This window comes from Podarcis melisellensis (assembly GCF_964234715.1).
Source record: "Podarcis melisellensis genome assembly, chromosome: 17".
NCBI lineage: Eukaryota > Metazoa > Chordata > Lepidosauria > Squamata > Lacertidae > Podarcis > Podarcis melisellensis.
Window position 1 is genome coordinate 19,771,327 of NC_138534.1, and position 13,158 is coordinate 19,784,484.

Here is a 13,158-nt window from a genome sequence, read left to right on the forward strand (position 1 = left end):
GGGCATGCTCCAAGCATCTGTCAAACAATTGCCTTCTGATGAGGTTCTTTGGGCTTTGGTATGTTGGCCTAGAAAGGTGGTGTGATGATTCTGCATGTGAAAGGGCAGGTCCTGTGACCTGTGTCAAGCTTTTCTATGTCTTTGAACACATACACATATACTGCAACTCTGTTTAATGTTAGTGGTGAATATCTGGTTCATAGGTAAAGGTAAAGGGACCCCTGACCATTAGGTCCAGTCGTAACCGACTATGGGGTTGCGTTGCTCATTTCGCTTTATTGGCTGAGGGAGCCGGCGTACAGCTTCCGGGTCATGTGGCCAGCATGACTAAGCTGCTTTTGGCGAACCAGAGCAGTGCACGGAAACACCGTTTACCTTCCTGCCGGAGCAGTACCTATTTATCTACTTGCACTTTGACGTTCTTTCGAACTGCTAGGTTGGCAGGAACAGGGACCGAGCAACGGGAGCTCACCCCGTGGTGGGGATTTGAACCGCCGACCTTCTGATCGGCAAGCCCTAGGCTCAGTGGTTTAACCCACAGCGCCACCTGCGTCCCATTATCCGGTTCATAGGTTTGCATATATCCCCTTGTCACTGAGTACCGTATTGGCCCGAGTATAAGCTGCACCTTTAAAATTCGGGGGGAGGGGAGACAATACCCGAATATAAGCCACTCCCTTAAAATTCTGCAGGCACTCACACCCTTTCCATTTTACCGTATGTCTGTGTTTTAGCAGCAACATAGTAAAATCCAATTTTTTGTAAGGTCGCGAATTTAAGCCACACTTTTCACGGTTGGCATTTGGAGGGGGTGCGGCGTATATTCGGGCCAATACAGTAATAGGCGAACGGATGGGGGAGAACACTTCTTTTAATTAAAAAGTGGAAATATAATTTTATGCCTATCTCACAACAGATGTGGATATTCAACTAATGCAACCGAACCACTCCTGAATCTGGTCCAAATTTTAGAAAACAAAGGAATCACATAGATCAGTGGTTTTCTGGTTCGGGAATAGGATCAGAATCTTATTCTGATTTGTGAATGTATCCTTGACTCAGTTGATGTGCCTATCCTCTAATTATCTGCTATAATTAGATTTACAGGAAGTAGAATGGCACCTGCTATAGCCTTAGAATGGCAGTTTCAAAAACTTCCGATCTTAGTTGGGCATCTTTAGTGCTCAGTCATCAGTTGACATCAGAAATAATTTGATTCTGTACATTTCTAATAGATTTTGGGATGATGGCCTTATTGAGTCAGAGAGAGCAACTGATGTAAGTTAAATAGCTTCTGGGCTTCATGCCTGTGCCACACAAATTGCATTGTACCCCGACTTTTTGATTAGTGAATACCTAATTTCATGGCCGCCAATACCAGCTACCTTTGATGGGTGTAGTGTATTCACACATATTATTAACTTGCTTGTGATGGTTCTCTTTTGTGCAGTTAAACAGCTGCACGTTGGAACAGTTATTTCCTAAGACCGTTGTTAAGGCAGTTCCTTTCTTGGTTATAAAAATAAGTATTGATTAATTTTTGTTTACACTTTGTCAGATTCGTTCACACTAAACAGCTGCATGAGTTTATAACCAGGCATCTCAGGTTAGCTGGAATATGTTAGATATATTTTGCAGAAACAGAACATGCAAAACTGAAAGTATACAAGCTAATCATTAGTCTGCTATCTTTTTGTGGCAAGCCATATTTACATGATAAGACAAATATAACTAATATTGTTTAGTCTATGGATGCAATCATGGAACTGTGTGTTTTCTCATTGTATATTTGCATGGGAAATGTCACGTATCTAAAGAACTAAAATAACATACGTTGACATTCTTTCCTTCTCAAAACTTTATTCATGGTTACATTTTATCTTCAGTCTTTATCCTAAAAGATAGCTATAATTGTATATTGGTTGGTGCTGAAAACAATTCAACTTCCAGGGAAGCAATGTCTGCATCTCTGCCAACAATGCACAGGAGTGGGGGGGGGGTGTCACTTTGTGGCACCTGAATTCAAAATCCTATCCCTAATCTTGGTAAAGTTCTACCTATCTCCACCCCTTTCTTCCTACCTAAGAGGAATAGTGCAAATCATGAACTTCTAACTAATTGCTTAAATGTCCCTTGCTGTATTCTTTGGAAAGCTTTACCAGTTATATAAATGCTAGAATTCTGACACTGCATTGATAGAACGTAGAGTTTTATGACTTTGCATTGCAGGTGATGTCTTCTCAATCAAACCGTGGCATATTTATTGAACCTTTGTTCTCTCAACTAGGGGGACCAATTCTAATTTTTGTTGCTTTTCTACCAGTGCTTTTATCTCAAAGCATCTGCGCTTCTCTGTTCAAAATCTACATGTACTCAGTGGACGAACTAAGGACTACTATGAGATATAAATTACAAATCCACCCATCTAAGATTCTATGAATCATTGTTCTTACTAGACAGTCTTGATCAAATCACAGTTTTCCAGCCTTAGTTCTGCATTTGTAAAATGGGGAAAATATCCACTTGCTTCGTATAGTTGTTGTAGTAGGAGAGGGCTGTGCAGAACTGCTTCACTGTAAAAGCGTTTATGCAGTTGACTAGCAATTACAACAACACAGACAAAATGCTCATTATTGTGACAGGAAGCAACAGAGAAAAGACATGGTTCTTGTAGGAACACCTGGCAATAAACTGTGTTTGTGGCTTTGCATATTGCTGTGACCCTTTCTCTTGCTGATATATAACGCCACTGCTTATATATCAGCACTGGTTATATGCCCAGGGCTGCCTGGGAATTCGTAGAAACCCAAAGATATTGTGATTTTTAAATTCAGTGGTACCTTGGGTTACATACGCTTCAGGTTACAGACTCCGCTAACCCAGAAATAGTACCTCGGGTTAAGAACTTTGCTTCAGGATGAGAACAGAAATTGTGCAGTGGCGGCGCGGCAGCAGCGGGAGGCCCCATTAGCTAAAGTGGTGCTTCAGTTTAAGAACAATTTCATGTTAAGAACGGACCTCCAGAAAGAATTAAATACGTAATCAGAGGTACCACTGTAGTGTAATTTGGCAGTTTGGACCTGCCACACCAAAAATCGAGTGGATACACACCAAAGTTACTTCTCCGTCCACTATCTCGATTCAAAATAGTGGATTTCTCCGTCCACTATCTCGATTCAAAATAGTGTCAAGCATCAAATAACACCCCCCCTTCTTTGCAAGAGACTAGTCTCAAAGAGCTACTCTGGAAAATTGCAGTTGACATGGTGATAAACTTTTAGCGTGTCCAAACACTAGCTTTTGACAGATTTAGGGGAGAGTGACTGGTTTGGTCACACCGGGCATGAAGCCTTGGGGGTGCCGGGGGGGGGCTGTAAATATGATTAGGATGGAGCACAGGGGGGGGGGGGAAATTTGGGTGTTGCACACCAATGAAATGGAGGCAGTGAAAGATTTTACTTTCTTGGGCTCCATGATCACTGCAGATGGTGACAACAGTTACAAAATTAAAAGACGCCTGCTTCTTGAGAGAAAAGCAATTATAAACCTAGACAGCATCTTAAAAGGCAGAGACATCACCTTGCCAACAAAGGTCCATATAGTTAAAGCTATGGTTTTCCCAGTAGTGATGTACGGAAATGAGAGCTAGACCATAAAGAAGGCTGATCGCCGAAGAATTGATGCTTTTGAATTATGGTGCTGGAGGAGACTCTTGAGAGTCCCATGGACTGCAAGAAGATCCAACCTCTCCATTCTGAAGGAAATCAGCCCTGAGTGCTCGCTGGAAGGACAGATCCTGAAGGTGAGGCTCCAAGACTTTGGCCACCTCATGAGAAGAGAAGACTCCCTGGGAAAGACCCTGATGTTGGGAAAGATGGAGAGCACAAGGAGAAGAGGACGACAGAGGACAAGATGGTTGGACAGTGTTCTCGAAGCTACCAGCATGAGTTTGACCGAACTGCGGGAGGCAGTGGAAGACAGGAGTGCCTGGCGTGCTCTGGTCCATGGGGTCACGAAGAGTCGGACACAACTAAACAACATACCAATGAAATTTGTGACCCCAAGGTCCTCCACTACCTTTGGTGGCTTGGTGCCGTGTGACTAATGCACCAGCATAGACTCAGAGCCAATGAGATTACTCTCCATCCCCTTAGCTGCAAGATTCCTTCATTATCCACTATGTATGAATTGTGATGTGTATCCTATTGCCTTTGACTTGGGAACAATCAGGCAGAAACATACATGCAAGCGAGGCATTCTTTGACTGCATTTCATCTGAAATAAGCCCTTGGACTCATGAAAGCTTATATGATGGATTAAATGGAAGACTGTTGTGGATGGGATGGGTATACAAAAGGATCGTGAGAAAGGAGAAATAATAATGGAAACTAGCTTCAGAGAAAAAGTCACGGGTGACTAATGATATGAACCTAATGACCTGGAAATGTGTTTCGAATTATAAATTCCTTCCTCATTCTAACTCTAGACCCAAAGTCTACAGTAAAGGTAAAGTCCCATAAACATTGTCAAAATGATTGAAACAGATTTAGTTTCTTTTAATTTTGAAAAACCCAGCTTTTTAAAAATCGGCATATGTATGTTCTATCCTGCCTCTCAGTTGTTTTCAATTCCTTTGGCTTGCTTCCTTTTGCATATAAGGAGTGGTCTTCTGAAAGTGCCAGAACTAATTTTGAGTCAGCCTGTGTATATTTTAATGTAGCATTATTCAGAGGAAACGGGGGAATATTCATGCTCAATTGCATGATTCATCACTAGAGAGACCTAGCCAGATGCCACCCAACAGACTTCTTTTGAACAAGACTTGCCACTGCCTTAATGACAGGTTTCTCATGTAGTCCAAGTGTCTTTCAAGAGCATGAGCCAATATTTTCTTCTCGCCCCTTATGGAAGCCACCTTGTATAGTCATACAATGCAGCAGAATACTGCTTGAAAGGAATAGTCTTGCTGGTATGGAAATTGTATGAGTTGTAGCTTGAAAAAGTACCTCTCAAATGTCAAACTTGGGGATGTCCCTAATATTTCAAACGACCCTGTATTAACATTGCAAAATACTTCATTCTGAATACATTTCTGTTCCACTGAGTTTTCCTAGTACTGACTTAGAGCAAAGCTAAACTTTGTTCCCACCAAAGGGGATGCTGTTGGAAATAAAATAGTCATACTTACACCTCTCCCTATCATATTATCTCTAGGACAATGGTTCCAAAACTCTCTCACACACACCTGGGCCACTTGAAAATTGTTGAGAGTACTTGGCTGACCACTCATGATGTTTCTGCCTGTTGTAACTATGGCAATGCATTGGGTTAAAAGCTGTAAGCTTTTAAAATTGCTTTTTTATTTCTTATATATTGCATGCTATTGTATTAAGCCTGAAATTCGTGGAATTCAAATTGTAATGCCAAAAAATGCAAGATAAGAAAAAGAAGAAACAATAAAATGCAATTAAAATGCAATCAGTGGCAATTAATGCCACTGATATGCCACCTCCCATAAAGGTAAAGGGACCCCTGATCATTAGGTCCAGTCGTGACCGACTCTGGGGTTCATCTCGCTTTATTGGCCGAGGGAGCCGGTGTACAGCTTCCGGGTCATGTGGCCAGCATGACTAAGCCACTTCTGGCAAACCAGAGCAGCACACGGAAACACTTTTTACCTTCCCACCAAAGCGGTACCTATTTATCTACTTGCACTTCATGCTTTTGAACTGCTAGGTTGGCAGGAGCAGGGACTGAGCAGCGGGAGCTCACCCTGTTGCGGGGATTTGAATTGCCAACCTTCTGATCGGCAAGTCCTAGGCTCTGTGGTTTAACCCACAGCACCACCCGCGTCCCACATGCCACCTCCCGTATTCAACCACAAATCCACAGGCGCCCTGCAGACCACCTGATGCCGCTCCTAGACCTAGACCATAGTTCGAGAACCCCTGTTCTAAGAGAATTTGCCATGTGACGCATTATGACCACCCTGAGTTTCCTTGCCACAGTCAGTGGTAGCCAATGCCATGAAGCAAGGGCAGAAAACTCTCTTTAAGTGGGGGCAGGGGGAAGTCCAACTGGTTGTAGCAAGATAGAATAGTTATTTGCCACATGGTTCCTGGAACTGGGGTACAGGCGCCAAAACAGAATGGTTAGTCGCCATATCCCTCCTCCCAATGTGTCAGTGCTATTTATTTATCCCCCCCAATATGCATGAACGAATATGCAATTCACATCAGTGGCACATTTTTAAAATCATGTTTTTAATAGTTCTCAATTGGTCACCGCAAACATAAATGAGGCTCAGTAATAGTGGCCAACCATAAGCATTTATAAAGACTGGGTGGTGTGCGGGTGGACCATGGGTAGGCAAACTAAGACCTGGGGGTCGGATCCGGCCCAATTGCCTTCTCAGTCTGGCCTGTGGATGGTCTGGGAATCAGCGTGTTTTTACATGAGTAGAATGTGTCCTTTTATTTAAAATGCATCTCTGGGTTATTTGTGGGGCATAGGAATTCGTTCATATTTTTTCCTTTTCAAAATATTGTCCGCCCCCCCCCCCCGGCAGGGTCTGAGGGACAGTGGACTGGCCTATGGCTGAAAAGGTTTGCTGGCCCCTGAACTATTAATGGATTTTTACTTGGCTCGTTTCCTGTATCAAAATCAACAGAGAAGCGGTGGCTGAGGACTGCAATAGCCTGGTACAATACTTTGTAACTTAAATTAGCAGGGGATTTTATTACCTTTTGGCACAATTAGTCACTTCCTCAGCCAGGGTTTTGCCTTCTCAAGGAGTGACCCCTGTGCTTTTACTACGTTGCATATTCCTTCAGACAACTCAAGTTATCCTGTTCTTTTTAAAGTCTTCGGCGGTTAACAGTTTTGTGCTATTTGTATATCTCCTTGTTCACAATGAAATGGACCTCCCTTAGCCCCACTACGGCCTCTTGGATGCAATGCCGGCAGACAAACACTGAGGAAATAATGTACCTACTTGAGCTTGCTTTAGTTTTGCTGTGACAGTTCATTGCTGCAAAAGACACACTCCTGGTCAATTTGAGAAGCAGCTTATTTCTTAGACCAGGGGTCAGCAAACGTTTTCAGGAGGGGGCCAGTCCACTGTCCCTCAGACCTTATGGGGGGGCGGGACTCTCTCTCTCTATATATATTTTGGAGAAATAAACGAATTCCTTCCCCCCCCCATGATATTTATTAAATTTCATACAAAGACATAACTTTAACATAACAAAAAAGAAAAAAACTAATAAAAGAAAATAGAGAATATAAAGTATTACAGACCTCACATAAACCACCACATACATAAATACAATAAGACTTAATTAATTGGTTAAAATCCATCTTCATAAACATATTACTTGACTTCTTCCAGTCTCTTCCAACTGAATTTCCTTTTAATTTAATGTAGCAGTTTCCAATGTCATTATTCTATATAACAATATTCCTGTTATAATCAATTTTCCTAACTTTTCTTAGCCTACTGTTTCTTATTTATTTATTTAATCCTAATTTAATCCTAGGCCTAATTAGTTCTTTCAAGTAATTACAAATCTTTAATATTACAATATTTATTCAAATAGTCTTTAAATTTCTTCCAGTCTTCTTGATATTCCTCTTCTTTCTGGTCGCGGATTCTCCCAGTTAGCTCAGCCAGCTCCATAAAGTCCATCACCTTCATCTGCCATGCTTCTACCATTGGTAATTCTTGTGTTTTCTATTTTTTGGCTATTAAAATCCGTGCAGCAGTTGTGGCATACAAAAATATTTACATCTTTTTTGGGCAGTTCAGAACCTATTATTCCAAGGAGAAAGGCCTGTGGTTTTTTTTTTAATAAATGTATAAGAAATAAACGAATTCCTATGCCTCACAAATAACCCAGAGATCATTTTAAATAAAAGCACACATTCTACTCATGTAAAAACACGCTGATTCCTGGATCGTCCATGGGCTGGATTGAGAAGGTGATTGGGCCACATCCGGCCCCTGGGCCTTAGGTGGCCTACCCATGCCTTAGACATTAGGAAATGCTATACAAAAACTGTATGAAAGGAGAACTATTTCGGATTGTAATGCCTAATATTTTTTTTTGTAATTTTATGTCCACCTCTTTTTGTAGTGCAGGTACTTAAAAGTGGCTTACAGTTAAAGCTAGTATAGAATAAGAGAACAAGAAGAACATATGTTCAAAGAAGATTGGAAAATATTTGTTGAATATATGGGGGGAAATCGTGTACACTTGAAAACGTTGGCAGCGTTCAGATAAACCCAACTGTGTAAACAAGTTTTGATGGATGAAATAATGGAATTCTGAATGGTTTAGTTTATGTAAAATATGCAGGGATTTATGATATGTAAAATCAACCATGAAAAGAGAAGAAGGCATAGGCATTTTAAGGTTGTTTAAATGAACGTTCTAAATTGTAAAACAGAAAATTTAATTTAAAAAATATATATACAGTTAAAGCTAGTATAAATAATGTCTTTGTGTGTGCACCTCATAGTTCCATGAAGGTACCTAACAAAAAAGTTATTTTTAATTATGGAAACTTGGCAGCTGGGAGCACAGATTAGTAGTGTTAGCTCCATTCATGCCTCTCTTTGGGGACACTCAATTAAAATTAATCTGAAAAATATATAGAAATGCTGCATTTCTTCCTCCTTGCAATAAATGATCTTTCTGGCAGTCTTGGAACGTTCCATTTCTTAGGATATGAGATTTTACAGAATCCTACAGTTATAAATTTACCATAGCAGTCTCTTGCTCTGAGACCTCGTGTTGTGTTGTGATTTATTGTTCTTGAGGATGGCGAGCCTTCAAATGTAGCATTTTTGCTTTGTCAAATACCTTTCAGTGGTGCTGCTTTCTATACAGAACTCATTTTCTTTGGTACTGTACTCTGTATTTATAAGATAAGAGCAATGCTGATCTTGGTGGGGAGGTGAAGAGTGTATGCATTTATATAATTATATTGATATGGTCATAGAAAGTTTGCAATATTGCCTATTCTTAGCTGGCCTGGGAATGGCATTCTGACCACACAGTTCTCTGTATTTCTTCGTAAGGTTACAGCAGTGTTTAAATTTCTCAGATATTTCTCTTGTCGAGAATAAGAAATCGGTATGCTTACAATGGGAATGGAATATATATATATTTATTCCGTGCAAATATTTTTGTACAATTTTTCAAGTGTTTACAATTCCCCCCCTAAAGTTTTATAAAACAAAAATATTTTAAAAGGAAACTAATGAAACGAAAGAGAAAAATCATGGAAATATATCACATTCATAATTGGGTGTTGCATTACGTCATCTGAAATATTTTGGAGAATGTTCCACTAGTATTTGATAAACGTTAGAAAGAGTTAGAAATGAATCTAGCTCTTTGATACTGTACTTAACTCACAATGTCTTATCAGGCCTAGTTATTACATATTCTCATTAGACCAAGCCTGTACAGTGGTACCTCGGGTTAAGAATTTAATTCGTTCTGGAGGTCCGTTCTTAACCTGAAACTGTTCTTAACCTGAAGCACCACTTTAGCTAATGGGGCCTCCCGCTGCCGCCAGGCAATTTCTGTTCTCATCCTGAAGCAAAGTTCTTAACCCAAGGTACTATTTCTGGGTTAGCGGAGTCTGTAACCTGAAGCATCTGTAACCTGACGTGTATGTAACCCGAGGTACCACTGTATAGTGGATTGGATTCTTCCACTTACTGAACGGGGCTTTTCTGCACCCGTCTTTCCATTACTGCTGTCTGAGCCCACTAAAAAGCTGTGGAAAGCAGTATAGGCGGCTACAGCAGGGAAATAAGGTTGTTGAAAAGCAGGGAAGCACAAAGCAAAAAGCACCTTCAGCCCAGGGCAAGAGCAGCTTCGAATCTACCCTAATAAATACACTGCAGCCTTTCCATTGCACAAGAAGCAAACTCTCTTATAAGACACTCCAGAATTGACTTCCACAATTACCATTAAAGCGCCTTTAATGGCGTGTAGTTTTTATCATAAAATAGCAGAAGGAGGCTGAGATAAGGAACTGAAAGTGACTGTTTTGGTTTTACGGACTGAAATGCAATGGAAAAAAAGGAACTGTGGAAGTGCTGCCATTTTATCATTCCAGCGATTTAGTTTATTTCCCTGCTTCTGCATACTGGAGATTTATTTTATTTTATTTTTTTAAGATCTTGGCTTTCTGCTCGCCTGGAGGTTGTTTTAAGGCATAGCCACTTTGCCAAGGGGGGAGTGAGAGGAGAGAATCCTAATTCCATTTCTTAATTGTTTGCAGAGACTTAGCCAGTGTACTTAGGATAGTTGCATAGTGAGCTGTAACTGATTATATTGGGTCAAGGCAGATTATTTTGGTGCATGTTTGCCTGGCTAGGTCGGCTGACGTAGTTGTGATAAACTTGAAAAATGTACATTTTACTGCCAGTGGGAAGCAACAAGAACTTCTGTTCTATTGCACCAAGGCTGCTGGTAATCGGGTTGGGAAACTTGATAACAAGGCTGTCCGTCAGCATCGTTCATGTACTCAGATAAAACATATATTATTAGTGCCTCAGAGAATCGCACTCTTGCTGTGGGCAAAGGAAATAGGCTGCCTCTATAAAAGGCTGTCTAATTCAGTTCAGAGTTGAAGCTGGCTGTTTAGAGTTGAAATTGGATTGTCGAGAGCAGAAGTGTTGAAAGTGTTCCAGGCAGCACTGCTACATCGCACAGGCTTATTGGTGCATCATCAAGGAGACAAAGTTAGTGTTAAAAAATATCCCTTGGAGGAAGAAACTACAGAAGACCATTCTTTCAGACAATGTTGGCTCTATAAAAAAGCAATTCAAAAACTGGCTTTGTATTCGTTTGCCGTTCTGACAAGTGGAAATCTGAAAAGGTCTGTGGTTGTCGTAGGCTACAGCATAACCCAGGAACCAGAGCTGTAAACTGGAGCATAATTCTTTTGTGATTTGATTGGTTTTGCGGTGAAATAGATTCAGAGGTGGTTTTTAAGAAATGCTGAAGCTATATTGATATCTACAATGACATGCAACTTAAAACAATTAACCACATTGTAAATACCGTATTTTTCGCTCTATAAGACGCACCAGACCACAAGACGCACCTAGTTTTTGGAGGAGGAAAACAAGAAAAAAAATATTCTGAATCTCAGAAGCCAGAACAGCAAGAGGGATTGCTGTGCAGTGAAAGCAGCAATCCCTCTTGCTGTTCTGGCTTCTGGGATAGCTGCGCAGCCTGCATTCGCTCCATAAGACGCACACACATTTCCCCTTACTTTTTAGGAGGGAAAAAGTGAGTCTTATAGAGCGAAAAATACAGTAGTATACAGTGAGGGAAATCCCACTATGAACTGTTAATAGTTAAGCCACACTCTTTGCCATTGGAGTTTCTATTTCATATGTAACAGGCTAACCCTCGTGGCAGGGATAAGGTTTTGTGTGTGTGTGTGTGTGTGTTAGGTAGCTCAGTACTGCCAGAAATTGAATTTGATGAGCCATTCGACAAACCGGGGCACTAACCCCTTTAAGGTATGCAATTTTGTGGAGTTGTTTGGCATTAATATATGCCTCTTTCATAAATTTATTCATTACAAATATAAGCTGATCCACATGCCAGTTGAATCCTGTGGGGTAGGGGAAAACTGATTTGTTGAAAATAACTTATTTGTATGTTTTAAAGTTAAACAACTCAGCCATTCAGAGCAGAGCAAGATTTAATGCTCTGCAACTTTTAGCTGTTTTGCAACTTTATTGTTTGCAAAAAGATAAAAGCACATTTTCCTTAAGATTTAAAACTTGAGTTTTTCATTCCATGTAAAATTTAAAGAATGACTATAATAGAGTCACTTTTTATTTAGTTGTTACTATGAAGTGTTCTAGCTCCACATCGCTTCTATATGTGGGAACATCTGCCCTTTCCATTTTTGTGAAGCCTCTATGACAGGGGTCTGCAACCCGCGGCTCCGGAGCCGCATGTGGCTCTTTTACACCTTTGCCGCGGCTCCGGGGCGGATACTAGCAAGGGGAGGAGGCGCATTGTGCGCCCCGACACTCCCCACTGTGGCGGGCGGTGTACTGGCTGTGACGTTGCATGGGGGCAGTGCGTGCGTTAGTCACTCACCGTCCCGACGTCACCTTCCCGCCCGCTGTCAGATCGCGGCTCCGGAGATATATTTGGTTTTGGTTTTGCGGCTCCCAGGTTTTTTTTCTCCTTCGGAAACGGGTCCAAGTGGCTCTTTTTGTCTTAAAGGTTGCAGACCCCTGCTCTATGATCTTTCCTTTCGTTCCTGTTAAGAGCTTGACGGCTTCTTTCTTCCTAACATGTGCTGTGGTATTCCTGCTGTCATTCAAGACTCATGCATTGAACAAATCCATGGATCTTATCAAATGCTTGCTGCTGAATAATGCACCTTTGCTTGCTAGAAACTTGATTCTGCATGACAACTTTGAGCTATTAATCATTTAAAAAGAAAATAAATATAGTTCTATGTTTTAAATTAAACACGGTTATTTCATGACATGGGTAAGGTATTTCTTTCCCTAGTCCTAACCTGAAGGATGTTTAAATTACTGTGACATATCGAGAGGCATAATCCTCTATGTGTGTGCATGAAGCAATTTATATCAGAATATTAATCCTATACAGTATAATCATAGTTAACATGATGACTAGAGGGGGAGAAAGAGAGAGTTGTAATGTGGTTATAAATTGACACATGTACTATATGGTTTCAGTGGCCAGGAGCCTGACTAATTGTCCACAAATGGAAGAGCTACTTCGATCCAATGTAGGATCCTAACAGTAGAAGAGGAGAGGCAGATTTCTCCAATTTCTTCTTTCTCCCCTGCTCAGAGGGCCCCCTATCCCTCTGAAGATGGAGCAAAAAGGGCTTCAGAGGGAAGGGAGAATCATTGAAGATTGTCATCCCAGCCTCCTCAGAGCCAGTGTGGTGTAGTGGTTAAGAGCGGTAGTCTCGTAATCTGGTGAACCGGGTTTGCTTCCCCACTCCTCCACATGCAGCTGCTGGGTGACCTTGGGCTAGTCAGACTTCTCTGAATCTCTCAGCCCCACTCACCTCACAGAGTGTTTGTTGTGGGGGAGGAAGGGAAGGGAAAGGGAAGGGAAGGGAATGTTA

General features: G+C 41.2%; 1 protein-coding gene across 1 annotated transcript in view; it reads left to right on the forward strand.

The window, feature by feature from the left end:
• Positions 1 to 13,158, forward strand: part of JAK2 (Janus kinase 2) — a 95,426-nt gene that overhangs the window by 12,687 nt on the left and 69,581 nt on the right. The window lies entirely within an intron of this gene.